The sequence below is a fragment of the Macrobrachium nipponense genome, chromosome 1 (assembly GCF_015104395.2).
Source record: "Macrobrachium nipponense isolate FS-2020 chromosome 1, ASM1510439v2, whole genome shotgun sequence".
Taxonomy (NCBI): domain Eukaryota; kingdom Metazoa; phylum Arthropoda; class Malacostraca; order Decapoda; family Palaemonidae; genus Macrobrachium; species Macrobrachium nipponense.
The window spans coordinates 202,218,403-202,235,902 of NC_087200.1; the positions used below are offsets into that span (position 1 = coordinate 202,218,403).

The window sequence follows — 17,500 nt, forward strand, 5'->3', positions numbered from 1 at the left end:
TACATGTGCGTGCATACACTTCTCAGATGGACATCTTTAAACAACCTCCCCCTTCTCTCTCTCTCTCTCTCTCTCTCTCTCTCTCTCTCTCTCTCTCTCTCTCTCTCTCTCTCTCTCTCTCTTATTTACATCGTCTACCAAGAAAGTTGGTCAGTCGGATATGTAGAGTGGGTATATGGATTCACTCACTAGTTGTAAATATACCTGGACTATTATAATCGCCTGTACGATAATGTTGCCATGGCATCAGGATTGTCTCAAAGTTATATTTTATGGCTCTCTCAGTAGTTTTCTATTTTTCTGCATTTTTATTTCAAATTTAAAAACATTACTATAAATATGTGAGTTAGCTTTCATAAAGGATTTATTTCTGTAAAATTAGAAATAATTCTTTGGTAGTTTACTATTGTCATCGTTCTGATTTCCGGAAAGAAGATGTTTGTAAGTGTCAGAGACTCAACACACAAATAAAAGGAAAGATGTGCCTTTACAAAGAATACTAAGGTCTTGTGTAGAAACCTATGTACAAGTTATAGAAGATCGCCAAACGAAGTCGCGCTTTTGCTTTATCTTTAACTCTGTAATATTTCCCCGAGCATAACTATGATAACTGCCACAGTCACCATGCATGCAGCATGCACTCTCGATATTGCATGATTAGTAGTTCATAGACGAGTCTTTTTTGAGTACGTGTGCTTATTGATAAGGCCAAAAGGTGAGAATAATATCGTTTTGTTGTCATTATTTTGAGCCACATGAATAAGATAAAAGTGTAGTACCCTAAGCTACCTACCATGCTTTGTGTAGGTATCTTCCATTCGGCTGAGTGAAGTGAACTAGTACTACGTTTTATATTTTATGTGTGTAGGCTATTCTGCATTTGTTTTTAGGGGGACTATTATAGTATATAAGTGGCCTAGCCTAGGTAATAAGTTAGGAAATGATTAAATAAATGCAGTTTACATAATTGACTTAAGGCCTAGCCTACCCCGTTAGGTAGCCTGGGTAAACTTTAGGTATTTTAGTGCCCACCGAGTTTTTAGTAATGTTTTTTACTTTGTTGCCCGGTAGATCTAGTGTACCTATCCGCGGCGGCCCAGAGTATGGCAGTTGCAGTTTTTCTATGCGAGTTTTACCTCTGAGCAAGAATTTGAAGTAATATTTATTCGGACGACTCTAATTTACCTTTGAACTCTATCCTACGGTAAAGGGGATTCCCATTGGGAACCCCCCGCCGGGGTTTTGGGTTTGGGGGACAAAACCCCAACTCTATCCTACGGTAAGGGGACCCCCAGTGGGAACCGGGGTTTTGGGTGGGGAGAAACCACCTTGGGGGGAGATTTTGCCGTGTTATTGTGGTATTTCCCACATTTATCACTTTTAAAAACACGAAATACAGGCGGAAATAAGAATAACAAAACTAGCTATAGTGGGAGGAGCCGTTCCACATCCATATTTGTCTACTACCACTACTACCACAACAATGAATCCTACTACGCATGCGCTAATGCTACTGCGCCATGCGCTAACTGTAAGGGAGCTTTTGGCCTAAACTCGGACTTCTTAGTGAGGAAAGAAATGGTGGGGGTTTACGGAGGGATATATGTATTTAGCCAAACACGTTACAGTATGACCCCTACATTGCTACCGGACTGAGTGAAGGATTGGGTGGTAACAGGGTTCCCAGATTTGGCAGTTTCTCGCCAAATTTGGCTTTTTTTCCTAATTTGGTGGGTAAAAATTCACTTTGGCTGGTTAGTGGTATTTTTGGCTGGTTTTCAAACACTTTCTATTTGAGCTAAACACTGATCCCACGTTTGAGGAATCTCTCCCCAGATTGGGAATTTTTGAAGGTTTTTCAGGAAAATCTGGGGAATTTGAATAGGTTTTCAGTAAAAACTTGGTAACATTAAGCAAAATATGTAGATGGAATTAAATAAAAATCACACACACACCAGATGACCACAAAACAGGCTGCCGGATTCTCAGGGAACGAGCCTCATTTCAAAATTTCAATTCATTCTCGTTTTTTTTTCCTGCATTCTTATATTAGTTTATATTATCTAACTAAAACTATGATGCCGCTATACAAGCATATATGATAAAAAATATGCATTTATAAAGATAGATATAACGCACATATATTTGCCGGTTATTTGGGTTGGTTTTGGATTACCATTTGCGGGATTTTGGCTGGTTTCATGGTAGACTTTGGCTGGTTGGTAGTGGTGTCATCTGGGAACCCTGGCTGGTAACCATACGTTGAGTTACATAAAAGCATTTAGCTATTTTGTTTATTAAACATGTTATGTGAATTCTAGTGTTTATTCCTTTCATTTTTCCATAGTATTTGTATAATAACTGTTTTGAAATATCCCCACCTAATCATTTCACCATATATAACTTGAAATATTATGTTATAATTGAGGACAGACACCTAAAAATGCCTACGTGTTGATATAGAAACTCAGTTTTAGGACGTTTCGATACCTACCTACCTACCTACCTGTTACGTGAAAATTGCACATTGCGTTGCATATTACATACACACTCCCTATATCATTTATACACAATTCAATCCCCCCTCCCTTTCCAGTATTCACGACTGGCTCTTTACGTTACACCATTTACAATGCATTTCTCACGATACCAATACCTATATTAAAGTTTGCCATTATTATTATAAAACCTACATTTCAATATAATTTTTAAATATATAGTTTGCCATTATTCTTATAAAACTACATTTCAATATATTCCATTATACACTTTTACAGACATTACAATTTACACCTCCCTTCCAGTTTCCTTACTATTACGCAGTTATGTATGGTTACTTTTTACATTTTACAAACACTTCCACACCCATCAAAGTTAGGTTTATATGTCATTTTACCTACTGGGGGCCAAATCCCATCCGGTTAGGCAACATACCCTTAGGTTTAGTTTGTTAGTGGTTGGTTTACCTACTAGTTTTACTTCCTTGAGGGGGTTACCCGGTTAGGCTAGTTGGTTAGTTCTTCAAGGGTGGATACCGGGGGGGGGTTACATTCCCTACTTGGTTACCTACTAGGTTAGGTTTGGTTTAGGTTTTCATTCCTTACTAGGTTGGTTAGGCCTTTAAGGGGGGGGGTACAGGGGTGAAGCCCCCATGGTCAGGCATATTGCCCTATAGGTTAGGTTAGTTAGGTTGGTAGGTTACATTCCTTACTAGTTCGTTAGGGGGTTTTGTACGGGGGGGGCGAAAACCCACCTGGTCAGGCAATATTCCCTACTAGGTTAGGTAGGTTAGGTTGGTTAGGTTCATTCTTACTTAGGTGTACGGTTTAGGCCTATTATTTCCTTTAATGGGTTAAGTACTTCCTTACTTAGGTATGGTTAGGCCTTTAAGGGGGGTACGGGGGGGCGAATGCAAGAAACCCACCTGGTCAGGCAATATTCCCTACTAGGTTAGGTTAGGTTAGGGGGGTGGTAGGTTACATTCCCTACTTATGGTTACGTTAGCCCCCCTGTCAGGCAATATTCCCTACTAGGTTAGGTTAGGTTAGGTTGGTTAGGTACATTCCTTACTAGGTTAGGTTAGGCCTTTGGGGAAGGGGGGTAGGGGGGGCGGGGGGCCGAAGCCCACCTGTTCAGGCAATATTCCCTACTAGGTTAGGTTGGTTAGGTACATTCCTTACTAGGTTACGTTGGCCTAGTATTTCCTACTAGGTTAGGTTAGGTTACGTTCCTTACTAGGTTAGGTTAGGCTTTAAGGGGGGGTACGGGGGGCGAAGCCCCCCTGGTCAGGCAATGTTCCCTACTAGGTAGGTTAGGTTAGGTTGGTTAGGTTACATTCCTTACTAGGTTAGGTTAGGCCTTTAAGGGGGAGGGGGGGGTACGGGGGGGCGAAGCCCCCCCTGGTCAGGCAAATATTCCCTACTAGGTTAGGTTGGTTAGGTTACATTCCTTACTAGGTTACGTTAGGCCTTTAAGGGGGGGTACGGGGGGGCGAAACCCACCTGGTCAGGCAATATTCCCTACTAGGTTAGGTTAGGTTGGTTAGGTTACATTCCTTACTAGGTTACGTTACGGCCTAGTATTTCCCTACTAGGTTAGGTTACGTTCCTACTAGGTTAGGTTAGGCCTTTAGGGGGGGTACGGGGGGGCGAAGCCCCCCTGGTCAGGCAATGTTCCCTACTAGGTTAGGTTAGGTTAGGTTGGTTAGGTTACATTCTTACCTAGGTAGGTTAGGCCTTTAAAGAGGCTGGGGTAAGGGGGGCGAAGCCCCCCTGGTCAGGCAATATTCCCTACAGGTTAGGTTAGGTTAGGTTGGTTAGGCTTCGCCCCCCTGGTCAGGCAATATTCCCTACTAGGTTAGGTTAGGTTAGGTTGGTTAGGTTACATTCCTTACTAGGTTAGGTTAGGCCTTTAAGGGGGGGTACGGGGGGCCGAAGCCCACCTGGTCAGGCAATATTCCCTACTAGGTTAGGTTGGTTAGGTTACATTCCTTACTAGGTTACGTTAGGCCTAGTATTTCCCTACTAGGTTAGGTTAGGTACGTTCCTTACTAGGTTAGGTTAGGCCTTTAAGGGGGGGGTACTGGGGGCGGAGCCCCCCTGGTCAGGCAATGTTCCCTACTAGGTTAGGTAGGTAGGTTAGGTTGGTTAGGTTACTTCCATTACTAGGTTAGGTTAGGCCTTTAAGGGGGGGTACGGGGGGCGAAGCCCCCCTGGTCAGCAATATTTCCCTACTAGGTTAGGTTGGTTAGGTTACATTCCTTACTAGGTTCGTTAGGCCTAATATTCCCTACTAGGTTAGGTTAGGTTTACGCTTTCCTTACTAGGTTAGGTTAGGCCTTTAAGGGGGGGGGGTACGGGGGGGGTGAAGCCCCCCTGGTCAGGCGAATGTTCCCTACTAGGTTAGTTTAGGTTAGGTTTACATTCCTTACTAGGTTAGGTTAGGCCTTTAAGGGGGTACGGGGGGGCGAAGCCCCCCTGGTCAGGCAATATTCCCTACTAGGTTAGGTTACATTCCTTACTAGGTTAGGTTAGGTTAGGTTGGTTAGGTTACATTCCTTACTAGGTTACGTTAGGCCTTTAAGGGGGGTACGGGGGGCGAAGCCCCCCTGGTCAGGTAATGTTCCCTACTAGGTTAGGTTAGGTTAGGTTGGTTAGGTTACATTCCTTACTAGGTTAGGTTAGGCCTTTAAGGGGGGGTACGGGGGGCGAAGCCCACCTGGTCAGGCAATATTCCCTACTAGGTTAGGTTAGGTTAGGTTGGTTAGGTTACATTCCTTACTAGGTTACGTTAGGCCTAGTATTTCCCTACTAGGTTAGGTTAGGTTACGTTCCTTACTAGGTTAGGTTAGGCCTTTAGGGGGGGTAGTTATGGGGGGGCGAAGCCCCCCTGGTCAGGCAATGTTCCCTACTAGGTTAGGTTTGGTTAGGTTACATTCCTTACTAGGTTAGGTTAGGCCTTTAAGGGGGGGTACGGGGGGGCGAAGCCCCCCTGGTCAGGCAATATTCCTACTAGGTTTAGGTTAGGTTAGGTTATGGTTAGGTTACATTCCTTACTAGGTTACGTTAGGCCTAGTATTTCCCTACTAGGTTAGGTTAGGTTAGGCCTTTAAGGGGGGGTACGGGGGGCGAGTTCTTCCTACGAGGTTCATTTCCCCATTAGGGGGGTTACTTTGGGGGGGACCCCCCTGGGGGGGTCAAGCCCCCCTGGTCAGGCAACATTGGCCTACTACCCCCTGGGGGCAAAGGCGGTTAGGCACAATTTGCTACTAGCCCCCCGGTCAGGCACATTGCTACTAGGTAAGGTTCCTACTCGGTAGGTACAATCTGACTAGGTTAGGTTATGTTAGGTTGGTTTGGTTCTTTCTTTAAGGGGGGTTACAGCAGGCCCAACCCACCCCTGGTCAGGCAACATCCCCTACAAGTTTAATTAGTTTTGTTATATGCTAACCTATGTTTAATTTGGTCTTTTGTATTTATTAAAACAACTATAGGCCCTATTACACATTTACCACCCAGGACTTAAATCCCACCCCCTCCTGGGCCCGTTATATATGTATTTGTATTATTTCATATTTTGAACCCATCCCACATTTACATTTAGTTCCTTAACTACCCATTTACTTTTATTACCCTTAACATTGCCAACTTATCTTGTTAAGTGCTTGTTCATTTACCTCAGCCCCACCCTGCCTCAACCAATAACATCAAAGCCATTTTTACTACTCCACCCCACCTCTCTACCCTGTTTTCTACGGTCTGGCCTCCTGCCACCTCCTAACTGTAGAACTCCAAACACTGTTGAATCTGCCGCCATGACATCCACTGCTGCATCTACTTCACGCTCGCCCCAGCCCCTCACCAGGAACTCTTTGCCAACTTCATGTAACAATTGTTACATGAGTTACAAGATTTTTCTGCTTTTACTCAGGTAATTATGATCGACTAATCGGTTTTGCCAGGACCACGGCCTCCTGAGAAAGCAGGTCTTTTGCCCCCATTCAGTCAACTCCAAGATACGGAGGAGAATGTATAACTTCGTCGGGTACTTGGCTGTTGCTTATTTCAAGCTGCATTTTGAGGAACCCAAGACCCCGCCTCCACGCAGTCTTAAAAGCAGCTGCTGCTTTGTACCCTCCACCCCTTTAAGGTAAGGTCCAAACATTATTCTTAATTATTATGTTTTAGGAAATGAGTGTTAGGCTTTCGCCGAAAGTTGCGCCAAGGTATGTTACTATTCAGTGGGGTGCTGCTAAGACGACTCGTACCTTCCACCTTACCCCGCCCTCCCCCTGTGCGTTACCCCCCGCCCTCCCCCCTTAGTGAACTATGGCTCCGTGGTGGTTGGGGAATTTAAACGTGGCGGCTGTGTCTACATCTCCTTCACCGTAACGAATACTTGGTACCTTCCTATAGGACCGTTCTTCGGTGACTTAGACTATGGCAATGACATTTTCTATGTTATTTTAGTTGCTTTACAAGGGTTGTAAGGAATATTTTTTTTCGTTTGGTTGGAACTAAACTTTAATATACCTTTGAGTTTGGTGCGGCTATTATGTAACTTTCAAAGGTCAATTACTGCTTAGTTACAGCCGGCCGAATGGATATTACTTTTAAATCTTGTACAGTAACTAAAATAACATAGGAATCAGTCAATTGCCATAGTCTAAGCCACAGCGGATTGCTTCTGTAGAAATACCTGTTGCCCTTTCAGTTCTCACGGGCTAAGATGTACCAGCAGTATGAAACTTATAGATGTAATAAAGCCCCGTAAATGAAGACATGGCCTTTTTATTTGTTTGATATCTTAGCTAAAGAGGGAGGGGCAAACTCCGTGATGGCAGTAAGGATAAAAACCGCCGATTACAAGGTAAGAATGAATTCAGTTCCAACCATAACCCCGGGAATAACTCATTGGGCTGGTAAATCTTAACTTTATAATAATAATAATAATACTTTCACTAATATAGGCAACAAATGTTGTTTTATTGTGCTGATTACAACTGCAATCTTGAGTAAGATCAATAAACGTTACATAGTACATACGCTAACATTGTTCAAATGAGTGCTGGGAAGGCTGGGGAAAGATGGTGGCCGTCACTGATGAGAACCTTCCATGCAAAACGTAGCCGCCATATTGGATTTCAAAACTGCCTTGAAAACATATTTTACGAAGAGCTCACATGCTTATTTTAGTTCGTATGGGGCTTTCATATATCACCATTATGTTGACGAAACTTCAATCTTTTAAATGGTATGCTTAGAGTTTTGCAATTGTATTCATGTTTCACCAATTAAATATCGAGTGAATAAGACCCGTCCACCGTGATGAGGGTTGCCTCCGCCGTGGTGTTATACCCTATGCTGTTATCCACAAATGGTTGAGTTTGGAATTGCAAGACCATGAATGAGGGGGGGGGGGGGGTCGACTGTAATAGTATATTATTATATATATATATATATATATATATATATATATATATATATATATATATATATATATCTAAAGTGGGCGCTGAAAGTCTTTGCACCCTGAAGGCTGCGTAAAGACTTTCAGCATTTTAAAGAATCCTCCATATCAGTCACGGAAAATGCCTGAGAGAAAAAATGACTAATTGGCACCTTTTATTGTTTCCACTGTGTCCTTGATTAAGGAAACAATAACTGATCAGTAGCTCATTAGTCGTAGTGTAAGTCGATTTGTTTTGCTGGCACTCCTGTCAGGATTTGTTTGTCTCATGGTGTTGCCCTTGTATTGCCATTCCCTGTGCCTTTATGCGTAATGGTGGGTCCTTATACTTCTAGGGATGATCGTGTAAGGTCATTCATTGTTTTGAATTAGGGTTATACCGCTGAATTGTGCGGCAGACGGGTTTGAAGCGTCGAACAGTTCAGAACATTGTTGCGAGGTACAAGGCATCAGGGAAGAAAGAGGTACCTCTTCCCGCCAAGAAGTCTGGGAGGCCCCCCGTTACTGTCTGAACGATCTATTTCGCTACTGGAGAAGGGAGCAGCTTAATCCCTCACACAGCGTTCGTCAATTCAGGGAAGAAAACCCTGAAATTTTAGAAAGTGTAAAGTACGTACTTTACAGACGTACTTGTCACGCAAGTTGGGATTCAAGAGTTGTTGGCTCCTAAGAAGAGCAAGCTAACTGACACCCATAAGTTAAGAAACGAAATTTTTTTTTTTTTCAAAGGTTTGGTAAATGGGACGTTAATAACTGGAAAAAGTGTTGTTCACTGACGAATCCACATTCCATTGCTCGGCAAGCACCTCCAACGCAAGTTTTGGCGAAGTCCCCGCTTTACAAGTGCAGTGACAAACTTATTCGTCCTCGTGAAAAGTTTCCCAAAACTTTGATGGTATGGGGTTCTATGGGTTTATGAGGGAGTTTGGGGTAATTGTGTATATTTGAAAATAATGAAAGAGTGAACCAGCACATTTATTACGTTGTACTAAATGAATATTAGAGGGGATCTTTGAGAAGACAGGTGCTTCAATTCTTCAGCAAGACGGCGCACGGTGCCACACAACGCCATTGATTAGGACTGGTTGCAGGATTGTGGTGTGGACTTTTAAGTGACTGGCCCCCTAACCCTTCCCCTGATTTTAGTCCCATTTGAAAATCTGTGGTCGATCATTAAACAACGTTTGCAGAAGGTTGACTGCTCCAATATTGAGAAACTCAAAGCCACCATAATCGCTGCTTGGAACAGTATCGAACCAGAGATCGTCAGCACCTCATTGAAAGTGTTCCCCAACGGCTTAAGGCAGCTAAAGAGACCAAATTTTGGTGCTACCAAATACTAGAAAGTCTAAGGTAAACTGACACACCATCAAAATCTTAACTAGTTTTTGCATTACTTTACAGGTCGAAAAAGGTGCGGTGTGTATGCGTTTGCCTAAATTGCACTGGGGTGTAAAGACTTTCGGCGCCTACTTTCATATATATATATGTGTGTGTGTGTTATGTATGTATGTATGTATGTATGTATGTATGTATGTATGTATGTATTTATACACCAAGTTCTCCTGCTCTCTACCTAATAACACAAGGATACCTAATCTCTGTACAAAAAAAATGATAACCAACTAACATGCTTGTAAATATTCAGATTTATTTGTTATGTATAAATAGTTATAACTGATTACTGTTTATTGTATATTTTTTTTATTATTCAGTTTGAGTATTGGAGACTAGAGTCTAAAAACATTTTGAACTTAAAAAAGATGTTACTAAAAGTATTAAGTGTAATGAACAAGGCTGTATTAATTGTAGGGTACCTGTCAGTATTAATTGGCATTGAATATTTTAACTTTTCAGCAAGAATAACAGCAAAAGAAATGGGTATTTCATGAATTTTTATACATTTTATCAGAAACCATCTCAGTTTATTACTTCACCATATGGAAAAACCTTTCTAAACATTTTATATCTCTATGAAATTCTTCGAAAGCACTGGGAGTACAGTATAGAATCAAAGACGTAGTTTATTATACTTTACTTTACTTACTTTATCTTCCCGCCTCCGGCCGATGGCATAAGGCTGATACAGTTCCTCTCCATTGTCTCTATCCTGAACCACTTCCCTCGCTTCCTCTACGTTCCGGATTTCTTGTTCAAGATCTCGGACAATTCTGTCTATCCACCTCGTTCTTGGCCTTCCTAGTAGTCTTCTTCCTATTTGTACTGCTCTCAGTGCTCTCCTGGGGTCTCAATTCCCATCCATTCTCTCAACATGTCTGAACTATTTCGGCCTGATACTGACTGGCATTTGCCTCAAGCTCATCCAGATGTCTTCATTCCTGACAAAATCGTTCCATTTGATGCCAAGTATCCTTCTCAGCAGCTTCATCTCAAAAGCATCCAACCTTCTCTCCTCTGTTCTGGTCAGTGCCCAAGTGGAAGAACCATACATCAGGACTGGCAGTACTACTGCATTAAATATTCTCGTCTTAGTTCTCAAGCTGATTTCATGCCTTGACCCCACGTTTCTTCTCAGAACTTCAAAAGCTCTTGCTGCTCCTAGTTTTCTTCTTTGTATATTCTCAATTTGCCTCCCGTCTGCTTTTACCACACTTCCCAAGTATACAAACTTCTCAACTTGCTTGAGTTCCTGTCCTCTAGTTGACATGTTTTCCATGTTCACCCAACCGTCATCCCTACTCACAACCATGATCTCGCTCTTCATTATGCTGAAGGTCAAGCCAAAATTCAGTGTCTCTGTCTCCATCCTCATTACCATACTTACCAGCACCAGCCACATATCAGCAACCAGTGCAGCATCATCAGCAAAGTCCAAATCCATAAAATTTTCTCCACTAATACTAGCTCCTCTGTTTTCATTCTCCATCACTCTTCTCATTATGTGGTCAATATATACATTAAACAAGGTGGGTGACATAACACATCCCTGTCTTAGCCCACTTCCAACTGGAAACCAGTCACTTTGCAGTCCATCCATCTGTACACAGCTGCACACACCTTGATACCAGTTCTTTAGTATCCTTATCACTTTTAGTGGTACATATACCATAGTGTTCTGCCACTCTCCACATTCCATCCCTCCACACTGAATCGTACGCTTTCTCCAAGTCTATAAAGGCACAGAGTATTGGCTTTGCATACTCCCATCTTTTCTCAATTATCTGTGTAAAGGTGAAAATGTGATCCACTGTTGACCTTCAACTTCTAAAACCTCACTGCTGTTCTCTAAGTTTTTCATCTACTATAGGTCTTATTCTGTTAAGTATCACTCTCATGAATATCTTCCCTGGGACTGACAGTAAACTTTTGCCCCGATAGTTACCACACTCCCTTTTACTTCCGTTATTTTTATATATTGGTATCATAATTGCCTTTTTCCAATCACTTGGTACCACCTCTGTTCTCCAAACTATGCTAAAAACAACTCCTAAGGCCTCTATCATCCTTCGTCCTCCTGTTTTCAGTATCTCTGTGGATATCCCACACACACCAGTAGTTTTTCCATTTTTTACAGATTTTAAGGCATCTCTCACCTCTTGTGCACTAATATCCTGTTTTTGTACCTCCAGCGCCTCGTTTAAGTCAGGAATGCACTCGTCTCTGTTATATAGGATTTATTATATGTGATTGAAAAAGATATTCGAGTTTTTAAATTTATATTGATGTCCCCTTTAATTTAATTAGATTTCACACTGGATTTCTGGTGAAATTAGGAACAAAAGCTTTGGTGTAAAACAACGACTATGGTTGAGAATTGATTTGAAACTTTAGATCATCTGTAAGATGAAGAGTAAGATTAATGTTCTTTGTTTCAAACTTCCAGCTTGCACACCTCTTCAGAAGTGTAGCAGTAATGGAGGACAATGTTTCAACAAGAATAGTAACTTCCAATGCAATGCTACCGTCTACCATGAAGGCTGCAGTGAGTCGTACTTGGTTGCTGCATTACTGGTAAGTGACTTTCCACACGAAAAAATGGCTAGACCTCTTCTTCATTCTGGATGCTGTTCTCTGTTAATAGGGACATTTCTTGCCATTATTTGCCTCATAGGAAGGTAGTGCCACCATCCCACCACACACAGTGCACTGTAAGCGTTACCCCTTTCTTTCTTTCTTTCTTTCTATACCTCCATATTGCAATACACCCCCTGAACACCTGAATAAGCCCTGGTCACTTACCAGCCCGAACCATCATTTATTAAAAATTTACCAAATCTTTGGTTAAAATAAACGATCAGTGTTGCCAATCTCCTGGCAAACACCCTCGTTACCTAGTTACCAGCCCACCGCTGATAGCCCTGCCTCACGGGGCGGTCACACCTGCCCTCTCACGTCAATCACTTATCGTTCGCGGTGGAGTACAGATGTATCCACAGCGAACTCCTTTTTGGTCTTGCCCGGCCTTCATTTGCACCTTTGATTTGATTGATTTTGGTGACGAATTACGCATCCCTTTGGATTAACGGTTGGATTGCTCTTAATACCTTGTCATCAGACATTGATTCTGCAAAGGAAGAAACAACACAAGCTACGACAACGACTACTGCATTCTCGGCCACGACATCACAGAAAACGACGAGCGAAGTTCAACAACGTATCGTCTTTGCCAACAATGCAAGAAAAGGATGAGTACCCTATGACACGATAGTCATTCCTTATGCGTAAATTGTAGGCCTGTTCAATATAATGTAAAGACCAGATGTTTGGAATGTCAGGAGTGGTCTTTGGACCAGATGTTAGGGTATCTCAAACGTAGGAAAGGTCTCGTATTAAGAAGTAAGTGTAGGCAGGAAGAGACTAACGTAGATCAAGATAAAGACTTAGAGACAGTGCTCTTTAAGAGACGCGAGTAGCTGACATCGAGTATGACATCTCTGTTACCCGATTTATGTCAAGATTAAGTGAGGATAGATCGAGCATAGGGATACAGAAAATTACTAATCGTTCTTTTCCAGCTCCCCTGCCTGTTCCAGAACCAACCCTAACCGGTGCTGGGGGTTATGGGGATCCGCAAGCCCACAGGGCAGGATCCGCCGTCCCCCTGGCGCGGAGCAGGCAGTGTTGGCAGCAGATTCCCCTTCCCTCGTGTGTAAGTTCTCAGGATGATAAAAACTTAGGTCAGATATAGACAAGTAGGGATAATAGGCTACATAGTGTTTAGTTTAGGAAGAGAAGTGCAGGCTTCTTCGGGTCGGTTTTCTATTAAAAGTAGTAGTTTATAGAGGCACAGTGTCCTTAGAGCATCTTTAGCTTTTCCTGCTTCGAGTTCCTTGCATCAGAAGCTTTTAGGCCATGGTTGGTCTTTCAGATATGCTCCTTCGTCTTTAAGGTTACTTTCCTCTACTTATACGATACGATAATTGTTAATATCAAACTAATTCTCCGTTCAATGCATATTGACTTACGATATTCAGTATGGAGAGAAATCGAATAAAATTAACCACGGTTAGCCTAGTGTTCACGATGATATATCGTATGCATATTCAGTAGCCTAGCCTAGCCTAAAGTATTCGCTGTACAACATATCGGTAGTAATTTTTATATTGGCTAACGCTGTAGGCTCAAGGCATTCTGACTTCGGATAATTCAGTACAGGTGTAATTGAAAACGAACGAGAATCCGATCTGAGGATAATTAATATGAATGTAATCGAACAGAATGAAGATCGGATTCTGTCCGACTAAAGCATTATAATTGTATTATATGTATCATCATATTAGCGTAGTATAAACACTTAACTCGGCAGTCATTCACGCTGGAATCAGCGGATGACGAATACGGGTTTGCGTCGCCGTATCCATCTCATTCTCTCCTGATTGACTAAAATGACTAACGTAACAACACACTCACTTATGCCAAGTTGTACAAACGTCTTGAAGGAGACGTGTGTTCAACTATGTTGACATTTAACATAGTCAATGAGGTATCTATCTTGGGGCATATAATCAGATGTCAGATATAAGGAATTCGTATGTATGACGTCTTCATACGTTTAACCGACTATTGCCGTCAGTAATTACATTGCGCTTATGTCAATTACAGTTACAAATTATTATCAGTCGTATTATCAAATTACAATGACAACTGAAATTAATATTAGGCCTAATAAAGTTAATTTAATTACCTTTAATATATATTTTATTACTTTTCAATTAAATTACAATTACACTAGCTTGTCGTCAAACAGCACTATTGTAAGGTGTGGCTTAGACAAGGATGCCGGCTAGTCTGTTTTTTTTTTTTTTTTTTTTTTTTTCTCTCTCTCTTCCTTGGCTCCAGATTCAACCATATCACTTGGTCTCGGTTAATGTTTTTGTCCCTAGTTAGCATATTAATGAATATTCTGGATACTTAACTTATGGAACGAAGTCATTCTGTTCGTCTTACGATGTAATTTAAGACCAAAATTTGACTGATACGTCTCATTGGAAGCTAGTTTTCCCTCGGGTTAGATGGCGTTAAATTTAGGATTCCGTTCGTTTTTCACTCGTTTTCATAGGTATTACGAACCTTACACTTTATATACTTTATTAATCCTTTGTCTGTGTAAAAAACAACAGTAATGAGCTCTCATGCTAGTTAGTTTTCTTTTACCACGGCTGCGTTTGAATTCTACAAAAGCTCGGGACTTCTGTCCAGGTTGCTGATGCACTAATTTTGCCTTATTAGCTTTCAGCTGCATTTATAACATGAATACAGTAATTACCGTCGCACGCGGATGAATACAATAACGGATGTTTCTATCGGATTCGATTACTGTCACACACTGATCAATACAATAGTGATGTTATAGGAGTCGATCCCATTAACACAGTTCTCGTTTGGTTGTTCATAGCTGTACGGAAGTTAGACGAGTATGTTATCGTTAAGATAATACCCTTTTAACTTAGAAGAGGGTGCAATTTACGGAGTGGAGATGTTAGACGATTGTAATTTCTCTCTCTCTCTCTCTCTCTCTCTCTCTCTCTCTCTCTCTCTCTCTCTCTCTCTCTCTCTCTCTCACTTCCCTGATTTTATATTTCTCTTTATCCTAGACGATTGTATTTCCCTCTCTCTCTCTCTCTCTCTCTCTCTCTCTCTCTCTCTCTCTCTCTCTCTCTCTCTCTCTCTCTCTCTCTCTCTCTCTCTCTCTCTCTCTCTCTTACTTCTTTCTGATTTCATATTCTCTCATACTATTTCCATGCTCTCCTAACACTGGACTCATTGTGCACAGAGGTTTTTCTTCCTGTCACACCTTTCAAACTTTGTCAATTTCCCTTCAGCGCTGACTGACCTCATAGTCCCAATACTCGGCCTTTGGCCTAAATTCTATTTTTAAACCCAACAATCTTGCTGTCTGAGTTAGTATTAAAGTAGGGAGCGAATATTAGGAATATGTATAAGATATTCATGATATGATATATCACGAGAGGATTTTAAGTATTAGGACAGATAGGAAAGAACATGTCTGGGTCTATCTGAGGGTATTCTTCCAAGTGCCAACCAGGCAGAGTACAGACAGGCAGGTACAACACTACAAGAGAGGACATCACTGTGATCGACGACACCGTCGCAGACGCACCAATGACATGGTTGACTCCTCCGTACATGAGAGGCTTAAGGACATGGGAGGTCCTTCCAGTTTCCCTCCATACATGAGAGGCCGAGAGCCACATGGGAGGTCTTCAGATTCTCCATACATGGAGATGGCCGAGAGCCACATGGGAGGTCTTCAGTTTTTCCTCTACTCAGGTGAGGCACATAGCCAGCTGAGAGGAAACAGGTTTGTATCCCTCCCGCACTCAATGAGTTTTGACCTTAGGGTAGAGGTGCAGGGAGTTTTTTCCCTCCACACATGGGAGATTAGTTTGGACAAGTGACAAATGATAACTTGAGACTGACCCGCGTACTCAATTATATTGACTGAACTGGTACAGTGGAGGGCCGAGTAGATTTGATTCCCCACCTCCAAATTAATGTTGTTAATCGGGCTTATTCAGGTGTTGCAGGGGGTGTATTGCAATATGAAGTTTTTATTGTAAAACTAATATTTTGTATACCTACCTGAACACCTGAATGATTCCCACCCTCCTCCCCTCTCATACAGTTATTGAGTTATGATTGACGTGAGAGGGCAGGTGTGATCGGCCCGTGAGGCAGGGCTATCAGCGGTGGGCTGGTAACTAGGTAACGAGGGTGTTTGGCAGGAGATTGGCAACACTGATCGTTTATTTTAACCAAAGATTTGGTAAATTTTTAATAAATGATGGTTTGGGCTGGTAAGTGACCAGGGCTTATTCAGATGTTCAGGTAGGTATTACAATATTAGTTTTACAATAAAAAACTTCATTTTTATTCTCTTTCTTCCATCATACTTTCCACCCTCTCCTAATAATTGTTTCATAATGCAACTTCGACGTTTTTCCTCCTGTTTACGCTTGAAAACCCCCTTTGATCTGTTTTCATAAGTGCTGAATGACCTCTTAGTTTCCAGTGCCTGTCCTAAATCTTATATTCCAATTCCTTGCCATGTTTTCTTTAATAAAAAAAAAAAAATAGAAAAAAAGGTATAGAGCACCAAAATCCTTGGTTTTAAAAATTGTAATTTCTCTGTTAACGTATATCGTCCTTAAGAGAAAGATATACGTTGCAATGTTGCTTCGTATACTATTGTGAAGAGAAACCTTAAAGAATAACTATCAGTTCTAAAGAAAAATACAGTATTATTAGGTCTTCCATACAATCTTCACTAATACTCAAGAAGCGAGTGAGACAAACCGAACTATGTAACATACAAATAGAGCCCTGAAGTTGTAAACATTTGAGGAGTTAAGCATTTACTGCTATGTCTGCGGAGTGTTTTCACCACTACTGGTCATTTCAGATGTTACTGTCTACATTGAAAAGCCCCAGTGTGATGCTGCTCATGGCACGTGCATGAAACCCACCCCAGCCTGGAGTACTTTGAACGGTGCAATTGACAGCTCTGCCTGCTATGGCACAAACTGTGCTTGTTGCAAGCCAGGAGGTAAGTTGGAGAGCCTTTAAGTAGACGTAGGATAAGGTTATAGAGAACACCTAAAAGAGGGTACACAGGTATACATATGTGTACTTGTTCAATTTATAGGTGCTCCTTTGGTGGAATTCTACACTTCGGGTATCACCTGTCTGTCGGTCTATTTACATGTGTATTCAAAATCTGATTGTTATAGTAAAGTTTAATTTACACTTCCTTGTATAGATTAAGTAATTGAATATTCTAATTTAAAAAGATCTCTATTTTATTACCTTTAAGCAGAGGATTTTGAACTTTGCAAATGCTTTCAAGAATAAACATTTATTAGTTTTTGATTTTAAATTAGCATTATATTCCCTGTCATGATGTATTCTAAAAGGATGAATAAAAGAAGGAATGGTTGTCAATTTGGTGAAAATGGAGAAAACTTTCCGTGGTTGCATCACAGCATATCCCATGAGCTACCAGTTAGAAATCAAAACGAAAATCAGGGTTTTTCTAAATTTGAAGTGAATT

The 17,500-nt window shown here is 41.4% G+C and overlaps 3 protein-coding genes across 22 annotated transcripts in view; 1 reads left to right on the top strand and 2 right to left on the bottom strand.

Annotated features, from left to right (window-relative positions):
• The window catches only part of LOC135220022 (uncharacterized), an 875,986-nt gene that overhangs the window by 421,365 nt on the left and 437,121 nt on the right, over positions 1-17,500 (bottom strand). The gene's annotated exons all lie outside the window — the stretch shown is intronic.
• LOC135220025 (CD209 antigen-like protein E) overlaps positions 1-17,500 on the top strand; it is a 677,021-nt gene that overhangs the window by 53,555 nt on the left and 605,966 nt on the right. For 3 of the 13 annotated variants that reach the window (XR_010315550.1, XR_010315549.1, XM_064257346.1), the window contains exon 1: positions 461-715. The gene's annotated coding sequence lies outside the window, so the exon portion shown is untranslated. Of the gene's footprint in view, positions 1-440; positions 716-7,212; positions 7,369-11,812; positions 11,941-16,852; positions 16,997-17,500 lie in introns of those variants that run through there. The other 10 variants (XR_010315551.1, XR_010315552.1, XM_064257349.1 and 7 more) reach the window with 7 other exon arrangements.
• Positions 1-17,500, bottom strand: part of LOC135220027 (CD209 antigen-like protein E) — a 596,816-nt gene that overhangs the window by 8,205 nt on the left and 571,111 nt on the right. The window lies entirely within an intron of this gene.